We start from the raw sequence: 26,337 nt of genomic DNA on the forward strand, positions 1-26,337 counted from the left end.
GACAACTTTGTTATACTGTTTGGTGCTTTCTTGTATTGCACTGAAGAAATGGCGTATAAAACTTGGCGGCGAAGCAGTCAATCTATTTCTTATTTCACCTCTGTCTTCAGTCTTACATATATTTCACCTCTTCTCTGTGCATGCAAAGTATGTGTTTGTTTGAAGCACTTAATTTTTGTGCAACGTCGGAACTATTTAATTTCTCCTTAAAAGCTCTGCCTACGTGCAAGATGTACGAACTACCATTGCAGTTGCAGGAAGGCTGGTCTGAAGAATCAGGCCATTTGCAAATGCAAAATGGCTTTTTCTGATGTATTAAATGGAAGGTATTCGAAAGGGGTGTTTGGGTGTACCTTCCAAATACCGAATTGTAGTGGTACGTAGAAATGTTTTTCCACCATAATTTGGCCAAAACAATCATACTTCATCACCATCTCCGTGATTGTGGTAACAAATCCTCAAATGATAAGGTGTCCCGTAAAAACCTCTACCCCTTTAAGAATGTTTCAAAACAATCATTGTATGTAGAGGCATTTGTCCTATGTACCACTGCCTATTCAAATAAAATAACAATGAAACAAATAAATCTGTTTTTTAAATGATCCAGTTTTCCTTTAATAAATGATGTTAAGGACTACTTCTCCTGTTCCACAGTTTCAAGGTTGTACTTTCTGGCACAACTTAGTATGATCCTCACACTCTTTCAATATGTACTGATATTTTGTCATCCTGATTTTACTGAAAAGCTGGGGATATAGCTCAGTGGTAGAGCATTTGACTGCAGATCAAGAGGTCCCTGGTTCAAATCCGGTTGTCCCCTTACCCTATTTTGATTCTGTTGTTTGTAATTTGGACTTTTCATCAATTCCATTTGGATTATCTTTGACAGAGTCAGTGTTCCCTAAGATATTGCACTTTAATAGCATTTCAGTGTTTCCTGCTCAAAACCTCTGAGTAAATGCAGTTTTTAACACTCGGCTTGGTATTCCCTTTGGGAAATTTCTGAAACATCATTGATCAATTTTGGAATTCGGCTCTTCCTTTCACAGCGCTAAACAAAGGGAATGGACTATGAAACCAATTGACAACGTTGTTATACTGTTTGGTGCTTTCTTGTATTGCACTGAAGAAATGGCGTATACAACTTGGCAGCGGAGCAGTCAATCTATTTCTCATTTCACCTGTGTCTTCAGTCTTACATATATTCCACCTCTTCTCTGTGCATGCAAAGTATGTGTTTGTTTGAAGCACTTCATTTTTGTGCAACGTAGGAACTATTTAATTTCTCCTTAAAAGCTCTGCCTACGTGCAAGATGTACGAACTATCATTGCAGTTGCAAGAAGGCTGGTCTGAAGAATCAGGCCATTTGCAAACGCAAAATGGCTTTTTCTGAAGTATTAAATGGAAGGTATTCGAAAGGGGTGTTTGGGTGTACCTTCCAAATACCGAATTGTAGTGGTACGTAGAAATGTTTTTCCACCATAATTTGGCCAAAACAATCATACTTCATCACCATCTCTGTGATTGTGGTAACCAATCCTCAAATGATAAGGTGTCCCGTAAAAACCTCTTTCCCTTTAAGAATGTTTCAAAACAATCATTGTATGTAGAGGCATTGGTCCAATGTACCACTGCCTATTCAAATAAAATAACAATGAAACAAATAAATCTGTTTTTAAATGATCCAGTTTTCCTTTAATAAATAATATTAAGGACTACTTCTCCTGTTCCACAGTTTCAAGGTTGTACTTTCTGGCACAACTTAGTATGATCCTCACACTCTTTCATGATGTACTGATATTTTGTCATTCTGATTTTACTGAAAAGCTGGGGATATAGCTCAGTGGTAGAGCATTTGACTGCAGATCAAGAGGTCCCTGGTTCAAATCCGGGAGTCCCCTCACCCTATTTTGATTCTGTTGTTTGTAATTGGTACTTTTCATCAATTCCATTTGGATCATCTTTGACAGAGTCAGTGTTCCCTTGGATATTGCACTTTAATAGCATTTCAGTGTTTCCTGCTCAAAACCTGTGAGTAAATGCAGTTTTTAACACTCGGCTTGGGATTCCCTTTGGGAAATTTCTGAAACATCATTGATCAATTTTGGAATTTGGCTCTTCCTTTCACAGCACTAAACAAAGGGAATGGACTATGAAACCAATTGACAACTTTGTTATACTGTTTGGTGCTTTCTTGTATTGCACTGAAGAAATGGCGTATAAAACTTGGCAGCGAAGCAGTCAATCTATTTCTCATTTCACCTGTGTCTTCAGTCTAACATATATTCCACCTCTTCTCTGTGCATGCAAAGTATGTGTTTGTTTGAAGCACTTCATTTTTGTGCAACGTAGGAACTATTTAATTTCTCCTTAAAAGCTCTGCCTACGTGCAAGATGTACGAACTATCATTGCAGTTGCAAGAAGGCTGGTCTGAAGAATCAGGCCATTTGCAAACGCAAAATTGCTTTTTCTGATGTATTAAATGGAAGGTATTCGAAAGGGGTGTTTGGGTGTACCTTCCAAATACCGAATTGTAGTGGTACGTAGAAATCTTTTTCCACCATAATTTGGCCAAAACAATCATACTTCATCACCATCTCCGTGATTGTGGTAACCAATCCTCAAATGATAAGGTGTCCCGTAAAAACCTCTTCCCCTTTAAGAATGTTTCAAAACAATCATTGTATTTAGAGGCATTGGTCCTATGTACCACTGCCTATTCAAATAAAATAACAATGAAACAAATAAATCTGTTTTTTAACTGATCCAGTTTTCCTTTAATAAATAATATTAAGGACTACTTCTCCTGTTCCACAGTTTCAAGGTTATACTTTCTGGCACAACTTAGTATGATCCTCACACTCTTTCATGATGTACTGATATTTTGTCATTCTTATTTTACGGAGAAGCTGGGGATATAGCTCAGTGGTAGAGCATTTGACTGCAGATCAAGAGGTCCTTGGTTCAAATCCGGGTGTCCCCTCACCCTATTTTGATTCTGTTGTTTGTAATTGGGACTTTTCATCAATTCCATTTGGATCATCTTTGACTGAGTCAGTGTTCCCTTGGATATTGCACTTTAATAGCATTTCAGTGTTTCCTGCTCAAAGCCTGCTGTGAGTAAATGCAGTTTTTAACACTCGGCTTGGTATTCCCTTTGGGAAATTTCTGAAACATTGATCAATTTTGGAATTCGGCTCTTCCTTTCACAGCACTAAACAAAGGGAATGGACTATGAAACCAATTGACAACTTTGTTATACTGTTTGGGGCTTTCTTGTATTGCACTGAAGAAATGGCGTATAAAACCTGGCAGCGAAGCAGTCAATCTATTTCTCATTTCACCTGTGTCTTCAGTCTAACATATATTCCACCTCTTCTCTGTGCATGCAAAGTATGTGTTTGTTTGAAGCACTTCATTTTTGTGCAACATAGGAACTATTTAATTTCTCCTTAAAAGCTCTGCCTACGTGCAAGATGTACGAACTATCATTGCAGTTGCAAGAAGGCTGGTCTGAAGAATCAGGCCATTTGCAAATGCAAAATGGCTTTTTCTGATGTATTAAATGGAAGGTATTCGAAAGGGGTGTTTGGGTGTACCTTCCAAATACCGAATTGTAGTGGTACGTAGAAATCTTTTTCCACCATAATTTGGCCAAAACAATCATACTTCATCACCATCTCCGTGATTGTGGTAACCAATCCTCAAATGATAAGGTGTCCCGTAAAAACCTCTTCCCCTTTAAGAATGTTTCAAAACAATCATTGTATGTAGAGGCATTGGTCCTATGTACCACTGCCTATTAAAATAAAATAACAATGAAACAAATAAATCTGTTTTTTAACTGATCCAGTTTTCCTTTAATAAATAATATTAAGGACTACTTCTCCTGTTCCACAGTTTCAAGGTTGTACTTTCTGGCACAACTTAGTATGATCCTCACACTCTTTCATGATGTACTGATATTTTGTCATTCTTATTTTGCTGAAAATCTGGGGATATAGCTCAGTGGTAGAGCACTTGACTGCAGATCAAGAGGTCCCTGGTTCAAATCCGGGTGTCCCCTCACCCTATTTTGATTCTGTTGTTTGTAATTGGGACTTTTCATCAATTCCATTTGGATCATCTTTGACTGAGTCAGTGTTCCCTTGGATATTGCACTTTAATAGCATTTCAGTGTTTCCTGCTCAAAGCCTGCCGTGAGTAAATGCAGTTTTTAACACTCGGCTTGGTATTCCCTTTGGGAAATTTCTGAAACATTGATCAATTTTGGAATTCGGCTCTTCCTTTCACAGCACTAAACAAAGGGAATGGACTATGAAACCAATTGACAACTTTGTTATACTGTTTGGTGCTTTCTTGTATTGCACTGAAGAAATGGCGTATAAAACTTGGCAGCGGAGCAGTCAATCTATTTCTCATTTCACCTGTGTCTTCAGTCTTACATATATTCCACCTCTTCTCTGTGCATGCAAAGTATGTGTTTGTTTGAAGCACTTCATTTTTGTGCAACGTAGGAACTATTTAATTTCTCCTTAAAAGCTCTGCCTACGTGCAAGATGTACGAACTATCATTGCAGTTGCAAGAAGGCTGGTCTGAAGAATCAGGCCATTTGCAAACTCAAAATGGCTTTTTCTGATGTATTAAATGGAAGGTATTCGAAAGGGGTGTTTGGGTGTACCTTCCAAATACTGAATTGTAGTGGTACGTAGAAATGTTTTTCCACCATAATTTGGCCCAAAACAATCATACTTCATCACCATCTCACTGATTGTGGTAACCAATCCTCAAATGATAAGGTGTCCCGTAAAAACCTCTTCCCCTTTAAGAATGTTTCAAAACAATCATTGTATGTAGAGGCATTGGTCCTATGTACCACTGCCTATTCAAATAAAATAACAATGAAACAAATATCTGTTTTTTAAATGATCCAGTTTTCCTTTAATAAATAATATTAAGGACTATTTCTCCTGTTCCACAGTTTCAAGGTTGTACTTTCCGGAACAACTTAGTATGATCCACTCACTCTTTCATGATGTACTGATATTTTGTCATTCTGATTTTACTATAAAGCTGGGGATATAGCTCAGTGGTAGAGCATTTGACTGCAGTTCAAGAGGTCCCTGGTTCAAATCCGTGTGTCACCTCACTCTATTTTGATTCTGTTGTTTGTAATTGGGACTTTTCATCAATTCCATTTGGATCATCTTTGACAGAGTCAGTGTTCCCTTGGATATTGCACTTTAATAGCATTTCAGTGTTTCCTGCTCAAAACCTATGAGTAAATGCAGTTTTTAACACTCGGCTTGGTATTCCCTTTGGGAAATTTCTGTAACATCATTGATCAATTTTGGAATTCGCCTCTTCCTTTCACAGCACTAAACAAAGGGAATGGACTATGAAACCAATTGACAACTTTGTTATACTGTTTGGTGCTTTCTTGTATTGCACTGAAGAAATGGCGTATAAAACTTGGCAGCGAAGCAGTCAATCTATTTCTCATTTCACCTCTGTCTTCAGTCTTACATATATTTCACCTCTTCTCTGTGCATGCAAAGTATGTGTTTGTTTGAAGCACTTCATTTTTGTGCAACGTAGGAACTATTTAATTTCTCCTTAAAAGCTCTGCCTACTTGCAAGATGTACGAACTATCATTGCAGTTGCAAGAAGGCTGGTCTGAAGAATCAGGCCATTTGCAAACGCAAAATGGCTTTTTCTGAAGTATTAAATGGAAGGTATTCGAAAGGGGTGTTTGGGTGTACCTTCCAAATACCGAATTGTAGTGGTACGTAGAAATGTTTTTCCACCATAATTTGGCCAAAACAATCATACTTCATCACCATCTCCGTGATTGTGGTAACCAATCCTCAAATGATAAGGTGTCCCGTAAAAACCTCTTCCCCTTTAAGAATGTTTCAAAACAATCATTGTATGTAGAGGCATTGGTCCAATGTACCACTGCCTATTCAAATAAAATAACAATGAAACAAATAAATCTGTTTTTAAATGATCCAGTTTTCCTTTAATAAATAATATTAAGGACTACTTCTCCTGTTCCACAGTTTAGGTTGTACTTTCTGGCACAACTTAGTATGATCCTCACACTCTTTCATGATGTACTGATATTTTGTCATTCTGATTTTACTGAAAAGCTGGGGATATAGCTCAGTGGTAGAGCATTTGACTGCAGATCAATAGGTCCCTGGTTCAAATCCGGGTGTCCCCTCACCCTATTTTGATTCTGTTGTTTGTAATTGGTACTTTTCATCAATTCCATTTGGATCATCTTTGACAGAGTCAGTGTTCCCTTGGATATTGCACTTTAATAGCATTTCAGTGTTTCCTGCTCAAAACCTGTGAGTAAATGCAGTTTTTAACACTCGGCTTGGGATTCCCTTTGGGAAATTTCTGAAACATCATTGATCAATTTTGGAATTTGGCTCTTCCTTTCATAGCACTAAACAAAGGGAATGGACTATGAAACCAATTGACAACTTTGTTATACTGTTTGGTGCTTTCTTGTATTGCACTGAAGAAATGGCGTATAAAACTTGGCAGCGAAGCAGTCAATCTATTTCTCATTTCACCTGTGTCTTCAGTCTAACATATATTCCACCTCTTCTCTGTGCATGCAAAGTATGTGTTTGTTTGAAGCACTTCACTTTTTGTGCAACCTAGGAACTATTTAATTTCTCCTTAAAAGCTCTGCCTACGTGCAAGATGTACGAACTATCTTTGCAGTTGCAAGAAGGCTGGTCTGAAGAATCAGGCTATTTGCAAACGCAAAGTGGCTTTTTCTGATGTATTAAATGGAAGGTATTCGAAAGGGGTGTTTGGGTGTACCTTCCAAATACCGAATTGTAGTGGTACGTACAAATGTTTTTCCACCATAATTTGGCCCAAAACAATCATACTTCATCACCATCTCAGTGATTGTGGTAACCAATCCTCAAATGATAAGTTGTCCCGTAAAAACCTCTTCCCCTTTAAGAATGTTTCAAAACAATCATTGTTTGTAGAATTATTGGTCCAATGTACGACTGCCTATTCAAATAAAATAACAATGAAACAAATATCTGTTTTTTAAATGATCCAGTTTTCCTTTAATAAATAATATTAAGGACTACTTCTCCTGTTCCACAGTTTCAATTTTGTACTTTCTGGCACAACTTAGTATGATCCTCACACTCTTTCATGATGTACTGATATTTTGTCATTCTGATTTTACTGAAAAGCTGGGGATATAGCTCAGTGGTAGAGCATTTGACTGCAGATCAAGAGGTCCCTGGTTCAAATCCGGGTGTCCCCTCACCCTATTTTGATTCTGTTGTTTGTCATTGGGACTTTTCATCAATTCCATTTGGATCATCTTTGACAGAGTCAGTGTTCCCTTGGATATTGCACTTTAATAGCATTTCAGTGTTTCCTGCTCAAAACCTGTGAGTAAATGCAGTTTTTAACACTCGGCTTGGTATTCCCTTTGGGAAATTTCTGAAACATCATTGATCAATTTTGGAATTCGGCTCTTCCTTTCACAGCACTAAACAAAGGGAATGGACTATGAAACCAATTGACAACTTTGTTATACTGTTTGGTGCTTTCTTGTATTGCACTGAAGAAATGGCGTATAAAACTTGGCAGCGAAGCAGTCTATCTATTTCTCAATTCACCTGTGTCTTCAGTCTTACATATATTCCACCTCTTCTCTGTGCATGCAAAGTATGTGTTTGTTTGAAGCACTTCATTTTTGTGCAACGTAGGAACTATTTAATTTCTCCTTAAAAGCTCTGCCTACGTGCAAGATGTACGAACTATCATTGCAGTTGCAAGAAGGCTTGTCTGAAGAATCAGGCCATTTGTAAACGCAAAATGGCTTTTTCTGATGTATTAAATGGAATTTATTCGAAAGGGGTGTTTGGGTGTACCTTCCAAATACCGAATTTTAGTGGTACGTAGAAATGTTTTTCCACCATAATTTGGCCCAAAACAATCATACTCCATCACCATCTCCGTGATTGTGGTAACAAATCCTCAAATGATAAGGTGTCCCGTAAAAACCTCTTCCCCTTTAAGAATGTTTCAAAACAATCATTGTATGTAGAGGCATTGGTCCTATGTACCACTGCCTATTCAAATAAAATAACAATGAAACAAATAAATCTGTTATTTTAAATGATCCAGTTTTCCTTTAATAAATAATGTTAAGGGCTACTTCTCCTTTTCCACAGTTTCAAGGTTATACTTTCTGGCACAACTTAGTATGATCCTCACACTCTTTCAATATGTACTGATATTTTGTCATTCTGATTTTACTGAAAAGCTGGGAATATAGCTCAGTGGTAGAGCATTTGACTGCAGATCAAGAGGTCCCTGGTTCAAATCCGGTTGTCCCCTTACCCTATTTTGATTCTGTTGTTTGTAATTTGGACTTTTCATCAATTCCATTTGGATCATCTTTGACAGAGTCAGTGTTCCCTTGGATATTACACTTTAATAGCATTTCAGTGTTTCCTGCTCAAAGCCTGTGAGTAAATGCAGTTTTTAACACTCGGCTTGGTATTCCCTTTGGGAAATTTCTGAAACATCATTGATCAATTTTGGAATTCGACTCTTCCTTTCACAGCACTAAACAAAGGGAATGGACTATGAAACCAATTGACAACGTTTTTATACTGTTTGGTGCTTTCTTGTATTGCACTGAAGAAATGGCGTATAAAACTTGGCAGCGGAGCAGTCAATCTATTTCTCATTTCACCTGTGTCTTAAGTCTTACATATATTCCACCTCTTCTCTGTGCATGCAAAGTATGTGTTTGTTTGAAGCACTTCATTTTTGTGCAACGTAGGAACTATTTAATTTCTCCTTAAAAGCTCTGCCTACTTGCAAGATGTACGAACTATCATTGCAGTTGCAAGAAGGCTGGTCTGAAGAATCAGGCCATTTGCAAACGCAAAATGGCTTTTTCTGAAGTATTAAATGGAAGGTATTCGAAAGGGGTGTTTGGGTGTACCTTCCAAATACCGAATTGTAGTGGTACGTAGAAATGTTTTTCCACCATAATTTGGCCAAAACAATCATACTTCATCACCATCTCCGTGATTGTGGTAACCAATCCTCAAATGATAAGGTGTCCCGTAAAAACCTCTTCCCCTTTAAGAATGTTTCAAAACAATCATTGTATGTAGAGGCATTGGTCCAATGTACCACTGCCTATTCAAATAAAATAACAATGAAACAAATAAATCTGTTTTTAAATGATCCAGTTTTCCTTTAATAAATAATATTAAGGACTACTTCTCCTGTTCCACAGTTTCAAGGTTGTACTTTCTGGCACAACTTAGTATGATCCTCACACTCTTTCATGATGTACTGATATTTTGTCATTCTGATTTTACTGAAAAGCTGGGGATATAGCTCAGTGGTAGAGCATTTGACTGCAGATCAAGAGGTCCCTGGTTCAAATCCGGGTGTCCCCTCACCCTATTTTGATTCTGTTGTTTGTAATTGGTACTTTTCATCAATTCCATTTGGATCATCTTTGACAGAGTCAGTGTTCCCTTGGATATTGCACTTTAATAGCATTTCAGTGTTTCCTGCTCAAAACCTGTGAGTAAATGCAGTTTTTAACACTCGGCTTGGGATTCCCTTTGGGAAATTTCTGAAACATCATTGATCAATTTTGGAATTCGGCTCTTCCTTTCACAGCACTAAACAAAGGGAATGGACTATGAAACCAATTGACAACTTTGTTATACTGTTTGGTGCTTTCTTGTATTGCACTGAAGAAATGGCGTATAAAACTTGGCAGCGAAGCAGTCAATCTATTTCTCATTTCACCTGTGTCTTCAGTCTAACATATATTCCACCTCTTCTCTGTGCATGCAAAGTATGTGTTTGTTTGAAGCACTTCATTTTTGTGCAACGTAGGAACTATTTAATTTCTCCTTAAAAGCTCTGCCTACGTGCAAGATGTACGAACTATCATTGCAGTTGCAAGAAGGCTGGTCTGAAGAATCAGGCCATTTGCAAACGCAAAATGGCTTTTTCTGATGTATTAAATGGAAGGTATTCGAAAGGGGTGTTTGGGTGTACCTTCCAAATACCGAATTGTAGTGGTACGTAGAAATCTTTTTCCACCATAATTTGGCCAAAACAATCATACTTCATCACCATCTCCGTGATTGTGGTAACCAATCCTCAAATGATAAGGTGTCCCGTAAAAACCTCTTCCCCTTTAAGAATGTTTCAAAACAATCATTGTATGTAGAGGCATTGGTCCTATGTACCACTGCCTATTCAAATAAAATAACAATGAAACAAATAAATCTGTTTTTTTAACTGATCCAGTTTTCCTTTAATAAATAATATTAAGGACTACTTCTCCTGTTCCACAGTTTCAAGGTTGTACTTTCTGGCACAACTTAGTATGATCCTTACACTCTTTCATGATGTACTGATATTTTGACATTCTTATTTTACTGAAAAGCTGGGGATATAGCTCAGTGGTAGTGCATTTGACTACAGATCAAGAGGTCCCTGGTTCAAATCCGGGTGTCCCCTCACCCTATTTTGATTCTGTTGTTTGTAATTGGGACTTTTCATCAATTCCATTTGGATCATCTTTGACTGAGTCAGTGTTCCCTTGGATATTGCACTTTAATAGCATTTCAGTGTTTCCTGCTCAAAGCCTGTGAGTAAATGCAGTTTTTAACACTCAGCTTGGTATTCCCTTTGGGAAATTTCTGAAACATCATTGATCAATTTTGGAATTCGGCTCTTCCTTTCACAGCACTAAACAAAGGGAATGGACTATGAAACCAATTGACAACTTTGTTATACTGTTTGGTGTTTTCTTGTATTGCACTGAAGAAATGGCGTATAAAACTTGGCAGCGAAGCAGTCTATCTATTTCTCAATTCACCTGTGTCTTCAGTCTTACATATATTCCACCTCTTCTCTGTGCATGCAAAGTATGTGTTTGTTTGAAGCACTTCATTTTTGTGCAACGTAGGAACTATTTAATTTCTCCTTAAAAGCTCTGCCTACGTGCAAGATGTACGAACTATCATTGCAGTTGCAAGAAGGCTGGTCTGAAGAATCAGGCCATTTGTAAACGCAAAATGGCTTTTTCTGATGTATTAAATGGAATTTATTCGAAAGGGGTGTTTGGGTGTACCTTCCAAATACCGAATTTTAGTGGTACGTAGAAATGTTTTTCCACCATAATTTGGCCCAAAACAATCATACTCCATCACCATCTCCGTGATTGTGGTAACAAATCCTCAAATGATAAGGTGTCCCGTAAAAACCTCTTCCCCTTTAAGAATGTTTCAAAACAATCATTGTATGTAGAGGCATTGGTCCTATGTACCACTGCCTATTCAAATAAAATAACAATGAAACAAATAAATCTGTTGTTTTAAATGATCCAGTTTTCCTTTAATAAATAATGTTAAGGGCTACTTCTCCTGTTCCACAGTTTCAAGGTTGTACTTTCTGGCACAACTTAGTATGATCCTCACACTCTTTCAATATGTACTGATATTTTGTCATTCTGATTTTACTGGAAAGCTGGGGATATAGCTCAGTGGTAGAGCATTTGACTGCAGATCAAGAGGTCCCTGGTTCAAATCCGGTTGTCCCCTTACCCTATTTTGATTCTGTTGTTTGTAATTTGGACTTTTCATCAATTCCATTTGGATCATCTTTGACAGAGTCAGTGTTCCCTTGGATATTGCACTTTAATAGCATTTCAGTGTTTCCTGCTCAAAGCCTGTGAGTAAATGCAGTTTTTAACACTCGGCTTGGTATTCCCTTTGGGAAATTTCTGAAACATCATTGATCAATTTTGGAATTCGACTCTTCCTTTCACAGCACTAAACAAAGGGAATGGACTATGAAACCAATTGACTACTTTCTTATACTGTTTGGTGCTTTCTTGTATTGCACTGAAGAAATGGCGTATAAAACTTGGCAGCGAAGCAGTCAATCTATTTCTCATTTCACCTGTGTCTTCACTCTTACATATATTCCACCTCTTCTCTGTGCTTGCAAAGTATGTGTTTGTTTGAAGCACTTAATTTTTGTGCAACGTAGGAACTATTTAATTTCTCCTTAAAAGCTCTGCCTACGTGCAAGATGTACGAACTATCATTGCAGTTGCAAGAAGGCTGGTCTGAAGAATCAGGCCATTTGCAAACACAAAATGGCTTTTTCTGATGTATTAAATGGAAGGTATTCGAAAGGGGTGTTTGGGTGTACCTTCCAAATACTGAATTGTAGTAGTACGTAGAAATGTTTTTTCACCATAATTTGGCCCAAAACAATCATACTTCATCACCATCTCCATGATTGTGGTAACCAATCCTCAAATGATAAGGTGTCCCGTAAAAACCTCTTCCCCTTTAAGAATGTTTCAAAACAATCATTGTATGTAGAGGCATTGGTCCAATGTACGACTGCCTATTCAAATAAAATAACAATGAAACAAATATCTGTTTTTTAAATGATCCAGTTTTCCTTTAATAAATAATATTAAGGACTACTTCTCCTGTTCCACAGTTTCAAGGTTGTACTTTCTGGCACAACTTAGTATGATCCTCACACTCTTTCATGATGTACTGATATTTTGTCATTCTGACTTTACTGAAAAGCTGGGGATATAGCTCAGTGGTAGAGCATTTGACTGCAGATCAAGAGGTCCCTGGTTCGAATCCGGGTGTCCCCTCACCCTTTTTTGATTCTGTTGTTTGTCATTGGGACTTTTCATCAATTCCATTTGGATCATCTTTGAAAGAGTCAGTGTTCCCTTGGATATTGCACTTTAATAGCATTTCAGTGTTTCCTGCTCAAAACCTGTGAGTAAATGCAGTTTTTAACACTCGGCTTGGTATTCCCTTTGGGAAATTTCTGAAACATCATTGATCAATTTTGGAATTCGGCTTTTCCTTTCACAGCACTAAACAAAGGGAATGGACTATGAAACCAATTGACAACTTTGTTATACTGTTTGGTGCTTTCTTGTATTGCACTGAAGAAATGGCGTATAAAACTTGGCAGCGAAGCAGTCAATCTATTTCTCATTTCACCTGTGTCTTCAGTCTAACATATATTCCACCTCTTCTCTGTGCATGCAAAGTATGTGTTTGTTTGAAGCACTTCACTTTTTGTGCAACCTAGGAACTATTTAATTTCTCCTTAAAAGCTCTGCCTACGTGCAAGATGTACGAACTATCTTTGCAGTTGCAAGAAGGCTGGTCTGAAGAATCAGGCTATTTGCAAACGCAAAGTGGCTTTTTCTGATGTATTAAATGGAAGGTATTCGAAAGGGGTGTTTGGGTGTACCTTCCAAATACCGAATTGTAGTGGTACGTACAAATGTTTTTCCACCATAATTTGGCCCAAAACAATCATACTTCATCACCATCTCAGTGATTGTGGTAACCAATCCTCAAATGATAAGTTGTCCCGTAAAAACCTCTTCCCCTTTAAGAATGTTTCAAAACAATCATTGTTTGTAGAATTATTGGTCCAATGTACGACTGCCTATTCAAATAAAATAACAATGAAACAAATATCTGTTTTTTAAATGATCCAGTTTTCCTTTAATAAATAATATTAAGGACTACTTCTCCTGTTCCACAGTTTCAATTTTGTACTTTCTGGCACAACTTAGTATGATCCTCACACTCTTTCATGATGTACTGATATTTTGTCATTCTGATTTTACTGAAAAGCTGGGGATATAGCTCAGTGGTAGAGCATTTGACTGCAGATCAAGAGGTCCCTGGTTCAAATCCGGGTGTCCCCTCACCCTATTTTGATTCTGTTGTTTGTCATTGGGACTTTTCATCAATTCCATTTGGATCATCTTTGACAGAGTCAGTGTTCCCTTGGATATTGCACTTTAATAGCATTTCAGTGTTTCCTGCTCAAAACCTGTGAGTAAATGCAGTTTTTAACACTCGGCTTGGTATTCCCTTTGGGAAATTTCTGAAACATCATTGATCAATTTTGGAATTCGGCTCTTCCTTTCACAGCACTAAACAAAGGGAATGGACTATGAAACCAATTGACAACTTTGTTATACTGTTTGGTGCTTTCTTGTATTGCACTGAAGAAATGGCGTATAAAACTTGGCAGCGAAGCAGTCTATCTATTTCTCAATTCACCTGTGTCTTCAGTCTTACATATATTCCACCTCTTCTCTGTGCATGCAAAGTATGTGTTTGTTTGAAGCACTTCATTTTTGTGCAACGTAGGAACTATTTAATTTCTCCTTAAAAGCTCTGCCTACGTGCAAGATGTACGAACTATCATTGCAGTTGCAAGAAGGCTTGTCTGAAGAATCAGGCCATTTGTAAACGCAAAATGGCTTTTTCTGATGTATTAAATGGAATTTATTCGAAAGGGGTGTTTGGGTGTACCTTCCAAATACCGAATTTTAGTGGTACGTAGAAATGTTTTTCCACCATAATTTGGCCCAAAACAATCATACTCCATCACCATCTCCGTGATTGTGGTAACAAATCCTCAAATGATAAGGTGTCCCGTAAAAACCTCTTCCCCTTTAAGAATGTTTCAAAACAATCATTGTATGTAGAGGCATTGGTCCTATGTACCACTGCCTATTCAAATAAAATAACAATGAAACAAATAAATCTGTTATTTTAAATGATCCAGTTTTCCTTTAATAAATAATGTTAAGGGCTACTTCTCCTTTTCCACAGTTTCAAGGTTATACTTTCTGGCACAACTTAGTATGATCCTCACACTCTTTCAATATGTACTGATATTTTGTCATTCTGATTTTACTGAAAAGCTGGGAATATAGCTCAGTGGTAGAGCATTTGACTGCAGATCAAGAGGTCCCTGGTTCAAATCCGGTTGTCCCCTTACCCTATTTTGATTCTGTTGTTTGTAATTTGGACTTTTCATCAATTCCATTTGGATCATCTTTGACAGAGTCAGTGTTCCCTTGGATATTACACTTTAATAGCATTTCAGTGTTTCCTGCTCAAAGCCTGTGAGTAAATGCAGTTTTTAACACTCGGCTTGGTATTCCCTTTGGGAAATTTCTGAAACATCATTGATCAATTTTGGAATTCGACTCTTCCTTTCACAGCACTAAACAAAGGGAATGGACTATGAAACCAATTGACAACGTTTTTATACTGTTTGGTGCTTTCTTGTATTGCACTGAAGAAATGGCGTATAAAACTTGGCAGCGGAGCAGTCAATCTATTTCTCATTTCACCTGTGTCTTCAGTCTTACATATATTCCACCTCTTCTCTGTGCATGCAAAGTATGTGTTTGTTTGAAGCACTTCATTTTTGTGCAACGTAGGAACTATTTAATTTCTCCTTAAAAGCTCTGCCTACTTGCAAGATGTACGAACTATCATTGCAGTTGCAAGAAGGCTGGTCTGAAGAATCAGGCCATTTGCAAACGCAAAATGGCTTTTTCTGAAGTATTAAATGGAAGGTATTCGAAAGGGGTGTTTGGGTGTACCTTCCAAATACCGAATTGTAGTGGTACGTAGAAATGTTTTTCCACCATAATTTGGCCAAAACAATCATACTTCATCACCATCTCCGTGATTGTGGTAACCAATCCTCAAATGATAAGGTGTCCCGTAAAAACCTCTTCCCCTTTAAGAATGTTTCAAAACAATCATTGTATGTAGAGGCATTGGTCCAATGTACCACTGCCTATTCAAATAAAATAACAATGAAACAAATAAATCTGTTTTTAAATGATCCAGTTTTCCTTTAATAAATAATATTAAGGACTACTTCTCCTGTTCCACAGTTTCAAGGTTGTACTTTCTGGCACAACTTAGTATGATCCTCACACTCTTTCATGATGTACTGATATTTTGTCATTCTGATTTTACTGAAAAGCTGGGGATATAGCTCAGTGGTAGAGCATTTGACTGCAGATCAAGAGGTCCCTGGTTCAAATCCGGGTGTCCCCTCACCCTATTTTGATTCTGTTGTTTGTAATTGGTACTTTTCATCAATTCCATTTGGATCATCTTTGACAGAGTCAGTGTTCCCTTGGATATTGCACTTTAATAGCATTTCAGTGTTTCCTGCTCAAAACCTGTGAGTAAATGCAGTTTTTAACACTCGGCCTGGGATTCCCTTTGGGAAATTTCTGAAACATCATTGATCAATTTTGGAATTCGGCTCTTCCTTTCACAGCACTAAACAAAGGGAATGGACTATGAAACCAATTGACAACTTTGTTATACTGTTTGGTGCTTTCTTGTATTGCACTGAAGAAATGGCGTATAAAACTTGGCAGCGAAGCAGTCAATCTATTTCTCATTTCACCTGTGTCTTCAGTCTAACATATATTCCACCTCTTCTCTGTGCATGCAAAGTATGTGTTTGTTTGAAGCACTTCATTTTTGTGCAACGTAGGAACTATTTAATTTCTCCTTAAAAGCTCTGCCTACGTGCAAGATGTACGAACTATCATTGCAGTTGCAAGAAGGCTGGTCTGAAGAATCAGGCCATTTGCAAACGCAAAATGGCTTTTTCTCATGTATTAAATGGAAGGTATTCGAAAGGGGTGTTTGGGTGTACCTTCCAAATACCGAATTGTAGTGGTACGTAGAAATCTTTTTCCACCATAATTTGGCCAAAACAATCATACTTCATCACCATCTCCATGATTGTGGTAACCAATCCTCAAATGATAAGGTGTCCCGTAAAAACCTCTTCCCCTTTAAGAATGTTTCAAAACAATCATTGTATGTAGAGGCATTGGTCCTATGTACCACTGCCTATTCAAATAAAATAACAATGAAACAAATAAATCTGTTTTTTTAACTGATCCAGTTTTCCTTTAATAAATAATATTAAGGACTACTTCTCCTGTTCCACAGTTTCAAGGTTGTACTTTCTGGCACAACTTAGTATGATCCTTACACTCTTTCATGATGTACTGATATTTTGACATTCTTATTTTACTGAAAAGCTGGGGATATAGCTCAGTGGTAGTGCATTTGACTACAGATCAAGAGGTCCCTGGTTCAAATCCGGGTGTCCCCTCACCCTATTTTGATTCTGTTGTTTGTAATTGGGACTTTTCATCAATTCCATTTGGATCATCTTTGACTGAGTCAGTGTTCCCTTGGATATTGCACTTTAATAGCATTTCAGTGTTTCCTGCTCAAAGCCTGTGAGTAAATGCAGTTTTTAACACTCAGCTTGGTATTCCCTTTGGGAAATTTCTGAAACATCATTGATCAATTTTGGAATTCGGCTCTTCCTTTCACAGCACTAAACAAAGGGAATGGACTATGAAACCAATTGACAACTTTGTTATACTGTTTGGTGTTTTCTTGTATTGCACTGAAGAAATGGCGTATAAAACTTGGCAGCGAAGCAGTCTATCTATTTCTCAATTCACCTGTGTCTTCAGTCTTACATATATTCCACCTCTTCTCTGTGCATGCAAAGTATGTGTTTGTTTGAAGCACTTCATTTTTGTGCAACGTAGGAACTATTTAATTTCTCCTTAAAAGCTCTGCCTACGTGCAAGATGTACGAACTATCATTGCAGTTGCAAGAAGGCTGGTCTGAAGAATCAGGCCATTTGTAAACGCAAAATGGCTTTTTCTGATGTATTAAATGGAATTTATTCGAAAGGGGTGTTTGGGTGTACCTTCCAAATACCGAATTTTAGTGGTACGTAGAAATGTTTTTCCACCATAATTTGGCCCAAAACAATCATACTCCATCACCATCTCCGTGATTGTGGTAACAAATCCTCAAATGATAAGGTGTCCCGTAAAAACCTCTTCCCCTTTAAGAATGTTTCAAAACAATCATTGTATGTAGAGGCATTGGTCCTATGTACCACTGCCTATTCAAATAAAATAACAATGAAACAAATAAATCTGTTGTTTTAAATGATCCAGTTTTCCTTTAATAAATAATGTTAAGGGCTACTTCTCCTGTTCCACAGTTTCAAGGTTGTACTTTCTGGCACAACTTAGTATGATCCTCACACTCTTTCAATATGTACTGATATTTTGTCATTCTGATTTTACTGGAAAGCTGGGGATATAGCTCAGTGGTAGAGCATTTGACTGCAGATCAAGAGGTCCCTGGTTCAAATCCGGTTGTCCCCTTACCCTATTTTGATTCTGTTGTTTGTAATTTGGACTTTTCATCAATTCCATTTGGATCATCTTTGACAGAGTCAGTGTTCCCTTGGATATTGCACTTTAATAGCATTTCAGTGTTTCCTGCTCAAAGCCTGTGAGTAAATGCAGTTTTTAACACTCGGCTTGGTATTCCCTTTGGGAAATTTCTGAAACATCATTGATCAATTTTGGAATTCGACTCTTCCTTTCACAGCACTAAACAAAGGGAATGGACTATGAAACCAATTGACTACTTTCTTATACTGTTTGGTGCTTTCTTGTATTGCACTGAAGAAATGGCGTATAAAACTTGGCAGCGAAGCAGTCAATCTATTTCTCATTTCACCTGTGTCTTCACTCTTACATATATTCCACCTCTTCTCTGTGCTTGCAAAGTATGTGTTTGTTTGAAGCACTTAATTTTTGTGCAACGTAGGAACTATTTAATTTCTCCTTAAAAGCTCTGCCTACGTGCAAGATGTACGAACTATCATTGCAGTTGCAAGAAGGCTGGTCTGAAGAATCAGGCCATTTGCAAACACAAAATGGCTTTTTCTGATGTATTAAATGGAAGGTATTCGAAAGGGGTGTTTGGGTGTACCTTCCAAATACCGAATTGTAGTAGTACGTAGAAATGTTTTTTCACCATAATTTGGCCCAAAACAATCATACTTCATCACCATCTCCATGATTGTGGTAACCAATCCTCAAATGATAAGGTGTCCCGTAAAAACCTCTTCCCCTTTAAGAATGTTTCAAAACAATCATTGTATGTAGAGGCATTGGTCCAATGTACGACTGCCTATTCAAATAAAATAACAATGAAACAAATATCTGTTTTTTAAATGATCCAGTTTTCCTTTAATAAATAATATTAAGGACTACTTCTCCTGTTCCACAGTTTCAAGGTTGTACTTTCTGGCACAACTTAGTATGATCCTCACACTCTTTCATGATGTACTGATATTTTGTCATTCTGACTTTACTGAAAAGCTGGGGATATAGCTCAGTGGTAGAGCATTTGACTGCAGATCAAGAGGTCCCTGGTTCGAATCCGGGTGTCCCCTCACCCTTTTTTGATTCTGTTGTTTGTCATTGGGACTTTTCATCAATTCCATTTGGATCATCTTTGAAAGAGTCAGTGTTCCCTTGGATATTGCACTTTAATAGCATTTCAGTGTTTCCTGCTCAAAACCTGTGAGTAAATGCAGTTTTTAACACTCGGCTTGGTATTCCCTTTGGGAAATTTCTGAAACATCATTGATCAATTTTGGAATTCGGCTTTTCCTTTCACAGCACTAAACAAAGGGAATGGACTATGAAACCAATTGACAACTTTGTTATACTGTTTGGTGCTTTCTTGTATTGCACTGAAGAAATGGCGTATAAAACTTGGCAGCGAAGCAGTCAATCTATTTCTCATTTCACCTGTGTCTTCAGTCTAACATATATTCCACCTCTTCTCTGTGCATGCAAAGTATGTGTTTGTTTGAAGCACTTCACTTTTTGTGCAACCTAGGAACTATTTAATTTCTCCTTAAAAGCTCTGCCTACGTGCAAGATGTACGAACTATCTTTGCAGTTGCAAGAAGGCTGGTCTGAAGAATCAGGCTATTTGCAAACGCAAAGTGGCTTTTTCTGATGTATTAAATGGAAGGTATTCGAAAGGGGTGTTTGGGTGTACCTTCCAAATACCGAATTGTAGTGGTACGTACAAATGTTTTTCCACCATAATTTGGCCCAAAACAATCATACTTCATCACCATCTCAGTGATTGTGGTAACCAATCCTCAAATGATAAGTTGTCCCGTAAAAACCTCTTCCCCTTTAAGAATGTTTCAAAACAATCATTGTTTGTAGAATTATTGGTCCAATGTACGACTGCCTATTCAAATAAAATAACAATGAAACAAATATCTGTTTTTTAAATGATCCAGTTTTCCTTTAATAAATAATATTAAGGACTACTTCTCCTGTTCCACAGTTTCAATTTTGTACTTTCTGGCACAACTTAGTATGATCCTCACACTCTTTCATGATGTACTGATATTTTGTCATTCTGATTTTACTGAAAAGCTGGGGATATAGCTCAGTGGTAGAGCATTTGACTGCAGATCAAGAGGTCCCTGGTTCAAATCCGGGTGTCCCCTCACCCTATTTTGATTCTGTTGTTTGTCATTGGGACTTTTCATCAATTCCATTTGGATCATCTTTGACAGAGTCAGTGTTCCCTTGGATATTGCACTTTAATAGCATTTCAGTGTTTCCTGCTCAAAACCTGTGAGTAAATGCAGTTTTTAACACTCGGCTTGGTATTCCCTTTGGGAAATTTCTGAAACATCATTGATCAATTTTGGAATTCGGCTCTTCCTTTCACAGCACTAAACAAAGGGAATGGACTATGAAACCAATTGACAACTTTGTTATACTGTTTGGTGCTTTCTTGTATTGCACTGAAGAAATGGCGTATAAAACTTGGCAGCGAAGCAGTCTATCTATTTCTCAATTCACCTGTGTCTTCAGTCTTACATATATTCCACCTCTTCTCTGTGCATGCAAAGTATGTGTTTGTTTGAAGCACTTCATTTTTGTGCAACGTAGGAACTATTTAATTTCTCCTTAAAAGCTCTGCCTACGTGCAAGATGTACGAACTATCATTGCAGTTGCAAGAAGGCTTGTCTGAAGAATCAGGCCATTTGTAAACGCAAAATGGCTTTTTCTGATGTATTAAATGGAATTTATTCGAAAGGGGTGTTTGGGTGTACCTTCCAAATACCGAATTTTAGTGGTACGTAGAAATGTTTTTCCACCATAATTTGGCCCAAAACAATCATACTCCATCACCATCTCCGTGATTGTGGTAACAAATCCTCAAATGATAAGGTGTCCCGTAAAAACCTCTTCCCCTTTAAGAATGTTTCAAAACAATCATTGTATGTAGAGGCATTGGTCCTATGTACCACTGCCTATTCAAATAAAATAACAATGAAACAAATAAATCTGTTATTTTAAATGATCCAGTTTTCCTTTAATAAATAATGTTAAGGGCTACTTCTCCTTTTCCACAGTTTCAAGGTTATACTTTCTGGCACAACTTAGTATGATCCTCACACTCTTTCAATATGTACTGATATTTTGTCATTCTGATTTTACTGAAAAGCTGGGAATATAGCTCAGTGGTAGAGCATTTGACTGCAGATCAAGAGGTCCCTGGTTCAAATCCGGTTGTCCACTTACCCTATTTTGATTCTGTTGTTTGTAATTTGGACTTTTCATCAATTCCATTTGGATCATCTTTGACAGAGTCAGTGTTCCCTTGGATATTACACTTTAATAGCATTTCAGTGTTTCCTGCTCAAAGCCTGTGAGTAAATGCAGTTTTTAACACTCGGCTTGGTATTCCCTTTGGGAAATTTCTGAAACATCATTGATCAATTTTGGAATTCGACTCTTCCTTTCACAGCACTAAACAAAGGGAATGGACTATGAAACCAATTGACAACGTTTTTATACTGTTTGGTGCTTTCTTGTATTGCACTGAAGAAATGGCGTATAAAACTTGGCAGCGGAGCAGTCAATCTATTTCTCATTTCACCTGTGTCTTCAGTCTTACATATATTCCACCTCTTCTCTGTGCATGCAAAGTATGTGTTTGTTTGAAGCACTTCATTTTTGTGCAACGTAGGAACTATTTAATTTCTCCTTAAAAGCTCTGCCTACTTGCAAGATGTACGAACTATCATTGCAGTTGCAAGAAGGCTGGTCTGAAGAATCAGGCCATTTGCAAACGCAAAATGGCTTTTTCTGAAGTATTAAATGGAAGGTATTCGAAAGGGGTGTTTGGGTGTACCTTCCAAATACCGAATTGTAGTGGTACGTAGAAATGTTTTTCCACCATAATTTGGCCAAAACAATCATACTTCATCACCATCTCCGTGATTGTGGTAACCAATCCTCAAATGATAAGGTGTCCCGTAAAAACCTCTTCCCCTTTAAGAATGTTTCAAAACAATCATTGTATGTAGAGGCATTGGTCCAATGTACCACTGCCTATTCAAATAAAATAACAATGAAACAAATAAATCTGTTTTTAAATGATCCAGTTTTCCTTTAATAAATAATATTAAGGACTACTTCTCCTGTTCCACAGTTTCAAGGTTGTACTTTCTGGCACAACTTAGTATGATCCTCACACTCTTTCATGATGTACTGATATTTTGTCATTCTGATTTTACTGAAAAGCTGGGGATATAGCTCAGTGGTAGAGAATTTGACTGCAGATCAAGAGGTCCCTGGTTCAAATCCGGGTGTCCCCTCACCCTATTTTGATTCTGTTGTTTGTAATTGGTACTTTTCATCAATTCCATTTGGATCATCTTTGACAGAGTCAGTGTTCCCTTGGATATTGCACTTTAATAGCATTTCAGTGTTTCCTGCTCAAAACCTGTGAGTAAATGCAGTTTTTAACACTCGGCCTGGGATTCCCTTTGGGAAATTTCTGAAACATCATTGATCAATTTTGGAATTCGGCTCTTCCTTTCACAGCACTAAACAAAGGGAATGGACTATGAAACCAATTGACAACTTTGTTATACTGTTTGGTGCTTTCTTGTATTGCACTGAAGAAATGGCGTATAAAACTTGGCAGCGAAGCAGTCAATCTATTTCTCATTTCACCTGTGTCTTCAGTCTAACATATATTCCACCTCTTCTCTGTGCATGCAAAGTATGTGTTTGTTTGAAGCACTTCATTTTTGTGCAACGTAGGAACTATTTAATTTCTCCTTAAAAGCTCTGCCTACGTGCAAGATGTACGAACTATCATTGCAGTTGCAAGAAGGCTGGTCTGAAGAATCAGGCCATTTGCAAACGCAAAATGGCTTTTTCTGATGTATTAAATGGAAGGTATTCGAAAGGGGTGTTTGGGTGTACCTTCCAAATACCGAATTGTAGTGGTACGTAGAAATCTTTTTCCACCATAATTTGGCCAAAACAATCATACTTCATCACCATCTCCGTGATTGTGGTAACCAATCCTCAAATGATAAGGTGTCCCGTAAAAACCTCTTCCCCTTTAAGAATGTTTCAAAACAATCATTGTATGTAGAGGCATTGGTCCTATGTACCACTGCCTATTCAAATAAAATAACAATGAAACAAATAAATCTGTTTTTTTAACTGATCCAGTTTTCCTTTAATAAATAATATTAAGGACTACTTCTCCTGTTCCACAGTTTCAAGGTTGTACTTTCTGGCACAACTTAGTATGATCCTTACACTCTTTCATGATGTACTGATATTTTGACATTCTTATTTTACTGAAAAGCTGGGGATATAGCTCAGTGGTAGTGCATTTGACTACAGATCAAGAGGTCCCTGGTTCAAATCCGGGTGTCCCCTCACCCTATTTTGATTCTGTTGTTTGTAATTGGGACTTTTCATCAATTCCATTTGGATCATCTTTGACTGAGTCAGTGTTCCCTTGGATATTGCACTTTAATAGCATTTCAGTGTTTCCTGCTCAAAGCCTGTGAGTAAATGCAGTTTTTAACACTCAGCTTGGTATTCCCTTTGGGAAATTTCTGAAACATCATTGATCAATTTTGGAATTCGGCTCTTCCTTTCACAGCACTAAACAAAGGGAATGGACTATGAAACCAATTGACAACTTTGTTATACTGTTTGGTGTTTTCTTGTATTGCACTGAAGAAATGGCGTATAAAACTTGGCAGCGAAGCAGTCTATCTATTTCTCAATTCACCTGTGTCTTCAGTCTTACATATATTCCACCTCTTCTCTGTGCATGCAAAGTATGTGTTTGTTTGAAGCACTTCATTTTTGTGCAACGTAGGAACTATTTAATTTCTCCTTAAAAGCTCTGCCTACGTGCAAGATGTACGAACTATCATTGCAGTTGCAAGAAGGCTGGTCTGAAGAATCAGGCCATTTGTAAACGCAAAATGGCTTTTTCTGATGTATTAAATGGAATTTATTCGAAAGGGGTGTTTGGGTGTACCTTCCAAATACCGAATTTTAGTGGTACGTAGAAATGTTTTTCCACCATAATTTGGCCCAAAACAATCATACTCCATCACCATCTCCGTGATTGTGGTAACAAATCCTCAAATGATAAGGTGTCCCGTAAAAACCTCTTCCCCTTTAAGAATGTTTCAAAACAATCATTGTATGTAGAGGCATTGGTCCTATGTACCACTGCCTATTCAAATAAAATAACAATGAAACAAATAAATCTGTTGTTTTAAATGATCCAGTTTTCCTTTAATAAATAATGTTAAGGGCTACTTCTCCTGTTCCACAGTTTCAAGGTTGTACTTTCTGGCACAACTTAGTATGATCCTCACACTCTTTCAATATGTACTGATATTTTGTCATTCTGATTTTACTGGAAAGCTGGGGATATAGCTCAGTGGTAGAACATTTGACTGCAGATCAAGAGGTCCCTGGTTCAAATCCGGTTGTCCCCTTACCCTATTTTGATTCTGTTGTTTGTAATTTGGACTTTTCATCAATTCCATTTGGATCATCTTTGACAGAGTCAGTGTTCCCTTGGATATTGCACTTTAATAGCATTTCAGTGTTTCCTGCTCAAAGCCTGTGAGTAAATGCAGTTTTTAACACTCGGCTTGGTATTCCCTTTGGGAAATTTCTGAAACATCATTGATCAATTTTGGAATTCGACTCTTCCTTTCACAGCACTAAACAAAGGGAATGGACTATGAAACCAATTGACTACTTTCTTATACTGTTTGGTGCTTTCTTGTATTGCACTGAAGAAATGGCGTATAAAACTTGGCAGCGAAGCAGTCAATCTATTTCTCATTTCACCTGTGTCTTCACTCTTACATATATTCCACCTCTTCTCTGTGCTTGCAAAGTATGTGTTTGTTTGAAGCACTTAATTTTTGTGCAACGTAGGAACTATTTAATTTCTCCTTAAAAGCTCTGCCTACGTGCAAGATGTACGAACTATCATTGCAGTTGCAAGAAGGCTGGTCTGAAGAATCAGGCCATTTGCAAACACAAAATGGCTTTTTCTGATGTATTAAATGGAAGGTATTCGAAAGGGGTGTTTGGGTGTACCTTCCAAATACCGAATTGTAGTAGTACGTAGAAATGTTTTTTCACCATAATTTGGCCCAAAACAATCATACTTCATCACCATCTCCATGATTGTGGTAACCAATCCTCAAATGATAAGGTGTCCCGTAAAAACCTCTTCCCCTTTAAGAATGTTTCAAAACAATCATTGTATGTAGAGGCATTGGTCCAATGTACGACTGCCTATTCAAATAAAATAACAATGAAACAAATATCTGTTTTTTAAATGATCCAGTTTTCCTTTAATAAATAATATTAAGGACTACTTCTCCTGTTCCACAGTTTCAAGGTTGTACTTTCTGGCACAACTTAGTATGATCCTCACACTCTTTCATGATGTACTGATATTTTGTCATTCTGACTTTACTGAAAAGCTGGGGATATAGCTCAGTGGTAGAGCATTTGACTGCAGATCAAGAGGTCCCTGGTTCGAATCCGGGTGTCCCCTCACCCTTTTTTGATTCTGTTGTTTGTCATTGGGACTTTTCATCAATTCCATTTGGATCATCTTTGAAAGAGTCAGTGTTCCCTTGGATATTGCACTTTAATAGCATTTCAGTGTTTCCTGCTCAAAACCTGTGAGTAAATGCAGTTTTTAACACTCGGCTTGGGATTCCCTTTGGGAAATTTCTGAAACATCATTGATCAATTTTGGAATTCGGCTTTTCCTTTCACAGCACTAAACAAAGGGAATGGACTATGAAACCAATTGACAACTTTGTTATACTGTTTGGTGCTTTCTTGTATTGCACTGAAGAAATGGCGTATAAAACTTGGCAGCGAAGCAGTCAATCTATTTCTCATTTCACCTGTGTCTTCAGTCTAACATATATTCCACCTCTTCTCTGTGCATGCAAAGTATGTGTTTGTTTGAAGCACTTCATTTTTGTGCAACGTAGGAACTATTTAATTTCTCCTTAAAAGCTCTGCCTACGTGCAAGATGTACGAACTATCATTGCAGTTGCAAGAAGGCTGGTCTGAAGAATCAGGCCATTTGCAAACGCAAAATGGCTTTTTCTGATGTATTAAATGGAAGGTATTCGAAAGGGGT

At 37.5% G+C, this 26,337-nt stretch overlaps 17 non-coding genes across 17 annotated transcripts; all 17 read left to right on the plus strand.

Moving 5' to 3' along the window:
* Positions 1–748: 748 nt before the first annotated feature.
* On the plus strand, positions 749–820 carry TRNAC-GCA (transfer RNA cysteine (anticodon GCA)). Its single transcript has one exon. It is a non-coding gene; the product is annotated as a tRNA-Cys (tRNA).
* A 2,093-nt stretch (positions 821–2,913) lies between these two features.
* On the plus strand, positions 2,914–2,985 carry TRNAC-GCA (transfer RNA cysteine (anticodon GCA)). The gene has a single exon. It is a non-coding gene; the product is annotated as a tRNA-Cys (tRNA).
* A 1,011-nt stretch (positions 2,986–3,996) lies between these two features.
* TRNAC-GCA (transfer RNA cysteine (anticodon GCA)) lies at positions 3,997–4,068 on the plus strand. Its single transcript has one exon. It is a non-coding gene; the product is annotated as a tRNA-Cys (tRNA).
* A 2,090-nt stretch (positions 4,069–6,158) lies between these two features.
* Positions 6,159–6,230, plus strand: TRNAC-GCA (transfer RNA cysteine (anticodon GCA)). Its single transcript has one exon. It is a non-coding gene; the product is annotated as a tRNA-Cys (tRNA).
* Positions 6,231–7,241: 1,011 nt separating this feature from the next.
* Positions 7,242–7,313, plus strand: TRNAC-GCA (transfer RNA cysteine (anticodon GCA)). Its single transcript has one exon. It is a non-coding gene; the product is annotated as a tRNA-Cys (tRNA).
* A 2,095-nt stretch (positions 7,314–9,408) lies between these two features.
* TRNAC-GCA (transfer RNA cysteine (anticodon GCA)) lies at positions 9,409–9,480 on the plus strand. The gene has a single exon. It is a non-coding gene; the product is annotated as a tRNA-Cys (tRNA).
* Positions 9,481–10,492: 1,012 nt separating this feature from the next.
* On the plus strand, positions 10,493–10,564 carry TRNAC-ACA (transfer RNA cysteine (anticodon ACA)). Its single transcript has one exon. It is a non-coding gene; the product is annotated as a tRNA-Cys (tRNA).
* Positions 10,565–11,577: 1,013 nt separating this feature from the next.
* TRNAC-GCA (transfer RNA cysteine (anticodon GCA)) lies at positions 11,578–11,649 on the plus strand. Its single transcript has one exon. It is a non-coding gene; the product is annotated as a tRNA-Cys (tRNA).
* A 1,010-nt stretch (positions 11,650–12,659) lies between these two features.
* On the plus strand, positions 12,660–12,731 carry TRNAC-GCA (transfer RNA cysteine (anticodon GCA)). Its single transcript has one exon. It is a non-coding gene; the product is annotated as a tRNA-Cys (tRNA).
* A 1,011-nt stretch (positions 12,732–13,742) lies between these two features.
* TRNAC-GCA (transfer RNA cysteine (anticodon GCA)) lies at positions 13,743–13,814 on the plus strand. The gene has a single exon. It is a non-coding gene; the product is annotated as a tRNA-Cys (tRNA).
* Positions 13,815–15,909: 2,095 nt separating this feature from the next.
* On the plus strand, positions 15,910–15,981 carry TRNAC-GCA (transfer RNA cysteine (anticodon GCA)). Its single transcript has one exon. It is a non-coding gene; the product is annotated as a tRNA-Cys (tRNA).
* A 1,012-nt stretch (positions 15,982–16,993) lies between these two features.
* Positions 16,994–17,065, plus strand: TRNAC-ACA (transfer RNA cysteine (anticodon ACA)). The gene has a single exon. It is a non-coding gene; the product is annotated as a tRNA-Cys (tRNA).
* A 1,013-nt stretch (positions 17,066–18,078) lies between these two features.
* On the plus strand, positions 18,079–18,150 carry TRNAC-GCA (transfer RNA cysteine (anticodon GCA)). The gene has a single exon. It is a non-coding gene; the product is annotated as a tRNA-Cys (tRNA).
* Positions 18,151–19,160: 1,010 nt separating this feature from the next.
* Positions 19,161–19,232, plus strand: TRNAC-GCA (transfer RNA cysteine (anticodon GCA)). Its single transcript has one exon. It is a non-coding gene; the product is annotated as a tRNA-Cys (tRNA).
* Positions 19,233–20,243: 1,011 nt separating this feature from the next.
* On the plus strand, positions 20,244–20,315 carry TRNAC-GCA (transfer RNA cysteine (anticodon GCA)). The gene has a single exon. It is a non-coding gene; the product is annotated as a tRNA-Cys (tRNA).
* Positions 20,316–23,494: 3,179 nt separating this feature from the next.
* TRNAC-ACA (transfer RNA cysteine (anticodon ACA)) lies at positions 23,495–23,566 on the plus strand. Its single transcript has one exon. It is a non-coding gene; the product is annotated as a tRNA-Cys (tRNA).
* Positions 23,567–25,661: 2,095 nt separating this feature from the next.
* Positions 25,662–25,733, plus strand: TRNAC-GCA (transfer RNA cysteine (anticodon GCA)). Its single transcript has one exon. It is a non-coding gene; the product is annotated as a tRNA-Cys (tRNA).
* The last annotated feature ends 604 nt before the right edge of the window (positions 25,734–26,337 follow it).

This window comes from Lissotriton helveticus, chromosome 1_2 (genome assembly GCF_964261635.1).
Source record: "Lissotriton helveticus chromosome 1_2, aLisHel1.1, whole genome shotgun sequence".
Lineage (NCBI taxonomy): Eukaryota > Metazoa > Chordata > Amphibia > Caudata > Salamandridae > Lissotriton > Lissotriton helveticus.